We start from the raw sequence: 6,471 nt of genomic DNA, 5'->3' as shown, positions 1-6,471 counted from the left end.
CAAGTGCATGAGCATCAACTAGGAAGTAAAATAAAATACAACATCTGTCCAGAATACAAATTGGACAGAAGAAATATAAATACTCTGATGGAGACTGTGCTGGTTGCGGTCGTAATATGGAATGCAACTCACCTAAGTCCCCGCATTAAATACGCCTCTACTCTCACAAGGCCACTAGACATATATATACCTGCACAAAAATGTACAGCAAGTGTAGTATGAGTACGTAAATCATAAGTATCCAGTCTAACCTCGAAGAAGTAGTGACGAGGGATCGACTCCAACACTTACTATGGCTAACAATAAAATGCCGATATTATATTTAAGCATGGAATACATAACAAAGCTGAAAATTCAATAACCGGAAATAATCAACAATCCTTTTATTAAAAGAAATTTTCAAATTGATTTTCATCATTTAGCAATTTATATCTCAAGCCAATAAAGCAATGTCAATTATTATTAGTTCTAAAGAGTTATCATGCGCAAGTCATGCCGAGGTCGTACGGCTCGATCCAACATATAAATATAAACCATGCACTACCGAGGGTCGAACGACACGAACCAACATATAAATATAAGCTATGCACTGCCGAGGGTCAAACGGCATGAAACATAGATGCATCTATTAAATTGCCGAGGCGAACGTCCCGCTCTTATGAGAGTAGTGGAAATTTACCCCGCTCGCGGAATATATTTGTGACATGGTTGCACAAAGATTTCAAATGAAAATACGAAATTCAAATGAAAACTTTCAAGTCTCGAAATCCTCAATCTCAACTCTTTTCAAGGCATTTGATAAGCATGCTCGATCTCAATTCTTTTCAAGGCAAATAATAAACATAATCAAATAACTGTACCAACAAGGCATGGTGTAAACCTAAAACTACCCGAACATAGGCATAATTAGTAGCTACGTACGGACTCTCGTCACCTCGTGCGTACGTAACCCCCAAAAATAGAAGCACATATTAATTTAGTTCACCTATGGGGTTAATTCCCTCTTACAAGGTTAGAAAAGAGACTTACCTTGCTCTTAAGCTCCTTAACCGGCTCCCAAGCCTTTCCAACAACTCAAACCGATGCCCAACGCTCCAAAACTAGTAAATAAATGTGCAAATCCATAAATATATACTCTAATTCTTATTAAAATCCAATTTACAACAATTTCCAACTACGTTCGAAAAGTTCATAAAATTACCCTCGGGCCCATGTGCCCGAATTCCGAAAATTTTCGAAGATAAACTTTGCCCAGAACATCATGAACTCAAATATATAATTTATTTTAAGTTCCATGTCCAATTTCTTGGTCAAAAATCCAAAAATATAAATTTCTAGGTTTTTCTTCGAAACCCCAAATTTTCCATGATTTTCCATGTTAAAAATCTAGATACAAGTATTGAACTTGCAATAGGTAGGAATCACTTACCTTGACATAGATGATGAAGATGAAGCTCCAAAATCGCTCCTAGGTCCGCTCCCATGGAGGAAATGAGATGAAATGAGCCAAACTTATTTTTGCAAACTTATACGCTGTCCAGGCGACCCTTCTTCGCGATCGCGGAAAGACCTTTGCGATCGCGAAGGCTAAAATGCACTGCCTTCACTTTCCTCTTCACGTTCGCGTCAGCATGGTCGCGTTCGCGAACCTTTATGACCACCACCTACGCATTCGCATTCCAGTAGCAGCGTCTACGAAGGCCAACTGCTTCAGGACCACTCCCTCTCTTTTCTACGCGTTCGCGGCAGCCCTCACGCGTTCGCATAGGCTGTCCCAGGCCCTCTTCCACGTTCGTGATGCACAATTTCTCCCCAACTCTAACTTCTCTTCGCGATCGCATCCCTTGTATCGCGATCGTAATGCTTTCCTGAAACACCAGAAACCGGCAACATCCAAACACCCATACTTGATCCGAAACACCCCCGAAACAAACTCGAGGCCTCCGGGACCCGGTCCAATCACACAAACCAGTCCTATAACATAACACAAACTTGCTCGAGGCCTCAAATCACATCAAAAAATATCAAAATCGTGACTCAAACCCCAATTCAAGGTTGATAAACTTTAGAACTTCAAACGTCTACATTAGATGTCGAAACCTATCAAATCACGGCCGATTGACCTCAAATTTTGCACACAAGTCACATTCGACATTACAGACCTACTCTAACTTTTGGAATCAGAACCCGACCCTGATATCAAAAAGTCCACTCCCGGTCAAACTTCTCAAAAACCTTCAAATTTCTAACTTTCGCCAAATGACCCCGAAATGACCTACGGACCTCCAGATCCACACTCGGACGCGCTCCCAATACCAGAATAACCATACGGAGCTATTCCTAGACTCAGAATCCCAAACGGACATCGATAACATTAAAATACACTTACACCCCAAATTTGTGAAATCCTTCCAAATGTCAACTTTCCACAATAGGTGCCGAAACACTCCTGAGTCATCCAAAACCCGATCCGGGCATACGCCCAAGTGCAAAATCATCATACAAACCTGTTGGAACCTTCAAACCCGATTCCGAGGTCGTTTACTCAAAAATCCAACCTTTGTCAATTCTTCCAACTTAAAGCTTCCGAAATGAGAATTTTCTTTCCAAATCAACTCTGAGCTTCCCAAATTTCAATTCCGACCACATGTAAAAGTCATAATACCTGAAGTGAAGCTATTCATGGTCTCAAACTACCAAACGCTGTGCTAGAGCTCAAAATGACCAATCGGGTCATTACAAAAAAGGGTGACATTTCGATTCACATTTCTTACAACCTGTCACAACCCAAGTTGTCCCTCCGTGAACTTGTCTTGATGGCACCTAGTCTCTACAACTAGGTAAGCCTAACAATTGCGGAAAAATGAAATGAAAACATAAAGGATGACAACTAACAGTAACAGATAACTTAAGTAACACATTTGTGATGTCGCTTGGCATATACAATAGTCAACTCTCAAAATATACATAGACTCTCCCAAAACCCGGAATATCGTAAGTCACAAACTACAGAAAGAAAACAGTATCTCTATACTCCAGAGTCTAACAAAAGGAAATACAAGATGTGTTTGACATGGGGAAGAGTAGAAAGGGACTCCGAGGTCTGCGGACGCGGCAGATATACCTTGAAGTCTCTAAAGCTGCCTCGACTCATTGATAATGCGGCTGATAAGCAGTACTTGGATCTGCACATGAAAAACATGTGCTGGGAAGTGCATGAGTACACCACAACGATACCCAGTAAGTACTAAGCCTAACCTCGGTTGAGTAGTGACGAGATCAGGTCGGGACCCTACTGGTATATATATAATAAAACAAGATAGAATGAAAAACCGTAGTAAAATAAAGACTGAAATTAAACAATAATGAAATCATAGAAGATAACAACACAATACACAGAGATAACAAGGGGGGGGGGGGGTCTCCTGAGATACCGTCTTGTAGTCCGAAACATAAATGTGTAGGGGGATCTCTCGGAATATCTTTCCGTAGTCCCAAAGTAAATATGCAGAACAGGGGGATCTCCCGAAAAACAGTTCCGTAGTCCCAAAGTAAATATGCAGTGCAGGGGGATCTCACGGAATACCATTCCATAGTCCCAAAGTAAATATGCAGCTCAACCAACAAAAATAACAGTTATAGAAAGAAAGCCTACAGTTTAGACTAAGTCCAAGTCAAGAAAAAATAGGAAGATTCACTAAACATGTTGCACAAAGTTCAGACTAGCAAGTAGGCATGCTATTCTAAGCTAACATGATACTATGCATGCTGATATAACTCAAATAAGAAGGAAATCAGGTTATTACTCAGCAGAAATCGAGTTTTTACAACGATTAGCCCGTGTACGTACTCGTCACCTCACGTACACGACGCTCACATATCAAAAACAGTACCAAATCCTAAGGGGAGTTCCCCCACACAAGGTTAGGCAAGCCACTTACCTCGCACCAATCTCAAATCAATCCGTAACAATACTCTTTCCACGAATATCCGACTCCGAATGGCCCAAATATAGCCAAAATATATTACATAATATAAATATAACTACAAAGAACTGATCTAGCTAATGAAATCAAAGCTAAAGCAAGAAATTAAAAAATCGCTCAAAAAGCCTCCCTGGGCCCACGTCTCGAAATCGGGTAAAAGTAACAAAATATGAACACCCATTCACTCACGAGTTCACTCATACCAAACTTATCCAAATCCGATACCAAAATCTCGATCAAACCCCAAAATTCGGCCTAAGAACTTTTCTCAATTTTCACCCCAAATCCGAAATTAAATGATAAAATTAACGGTAAAGGATCACATATGCCAGTGAACTATGCGAATTAGGACAGATATGCCCGTCGTTAATAGTTTGGCACAAATATGCCCAATCCGTCCAATACTTGTTCATTTATGCCCTTAGTTTAACGGAACCACTATTTTGTCTTTCTTAAATAATTATTAACCGGACCTAACTAAAATCTGGTGACCCGACCCGTTGGGACCCGACCTACCCTTATTTCAAAAATATTTTTTGATATATTCTTTTTGTTTGATTGAGAAATTGTGTGATAATCATATTTATTTATTTGAGTAATTTGATAATCGATTTACTTCATTTCGGGAAGTAATCCTACTAAAAGTAGTACTAATTGATATTTATTTATCATTTAATAATATAATATTCGAATTAGTTGTGTTTTCTTCAATCATTTTACCTTCTATTTTTATTTTTCTCAGTGGTGCTTGTTATGAAATAATATTTGTTACGAAATAATAAATTAATAAAAATGGAAAAGAAGCACCACTGTGGTGCTTTCTGTGAAATAATATTTGTTATAAAATAATTAATTAATAAAAATGGAAAAGAAGCATCGCTATTTTAACAATTTATTAATTATTTCATATCAAATTTGTAGTGCAGAAAATAATCCAATAAACTAATAATCAATCATATAATGATCACTTATCTAAACAAAAAAACGGATCCATCAAGTTAAGTTATAGTGAACATGGAGTTATTTGTATTTGTAATGGTGAAAAATACAAATAGATTGTGAGAAAAATAGAAATAGATGGTAAAATGATTGAAGAAAGCACAAACTAATTTGAATATTATGTTATTAAAATAATAAATAAATATCAATTACTATTTTTAGTAGGATTACTTCCCGAAATAATGTATAACAAAAAAAAATCGATTATCAAAACAAAAATAATATATCAAAAAATATCTTCGAAATAAGGTTGGGTTGGGTCGTAACGGATCGGGTCAGCAGATTTTGGTTGGGTCCGGTTATTAATTATTTAAGAAAGAAAAAATAGTGGTTTCGTTAAACTAAGGGCATGAATGAGCAAGTATTGGACGGATTGGGTATATCTGTGCCAAACTATTAACGACGGGCATATTTATGCTAATTTACATAGTTTACTAGCATATATAGCCCTTTTCCGTAAAATTAATGATAGATTAGTGGGATATAACAAAAATCAAGTGTAGAATCATTGCCCAATTGATATCTCTGAAAATCCATTCAAATCTCGTCCAAATCCGAGCTCCCAAACTCAAGTTTTAATAAAAATGGCCAACCCTCATTTTTTGAAACTTTATATCTGCCCAATTAATTCCTTCTTTGCGAACGCGATCAATGCCTCGCGTTCGCGAAGCACAAGCTGCTTTAGTCCTAAAAATACTCATCGCGAACGCGATGCACTGGTCGCGAACGCAAAGCTCATATTGCCTGACCCTACGCGAACGCAGGACACTCATCGCGTTCGCGTAGGCTATTTTACCTGGAACCCATCTGACCATTGACTCTACGCGAACGCGAGGTCCATATCGCGAATACATAGCCTTAATGATCCACATCTTCGCGAACATGGGAACCACATCGCGAACATGAAGAGCAACTCGGTTGCCTCCCCGGATGCCTTACGCGAACGCGATGAAGAAAATCTCTGCAACAAAATACTAGAAAATCTGCTACTTTCCTAAGTCCAGAAATGATCCGTTAAGCACCCGAAACTCACCCGAGGCCCCCGGGACCTCAACCAAACATACCAACCAATCCTGAAATACCATACGAATTAGTTGGGCCTTCCAATCATATTCAACAACGCTAAAAACACAAATCACCCTCCAATCCAACTTAATGAGCTTGAAACTTCAAATTTCCACAACTGATGCTGAAACCTACCAAACCATGTCCGAATGGCCTCAAATTTTGCACAAAAGTCATAATAAACTTTACGTACCTACTCCAAATTCTGGAATTGGAATTCGACCCCCATATCAAAACGTCCACTACTGGTCAAAATCTCTAAAAATTCGACTTTCCCCGTTTCAAGCCTAAATAAGCTACAGACCTCCAAAATACAATCCGGACATGCCCCTAAGCCCAAAATCACCAAACAAAATCAACGGAACTCCATTTCAGAGTCGCCTTCACACAGCTCTGACTACGGTCCAAATCCTAAGACTTA

The sequence above is a fragment of the Nicotiana attenuata genome, unplaced genomic scaffold (genome assembly GCF_001879085.1).
Source record: "Nicotiana attenuata strain UT unplaced genomic scaffold, NIATTr2, whole genome shotgun sequence".
Taxonomy (NCBI): Eukaryota; Viridiplantae; Streptophyta; class Magnoliopsida; order Solanales; family Solanaceae; genus Nicotiana; species Nicotiana attenuata.
Note: the sequence above shows the minus strand (reverse complement) of the source record.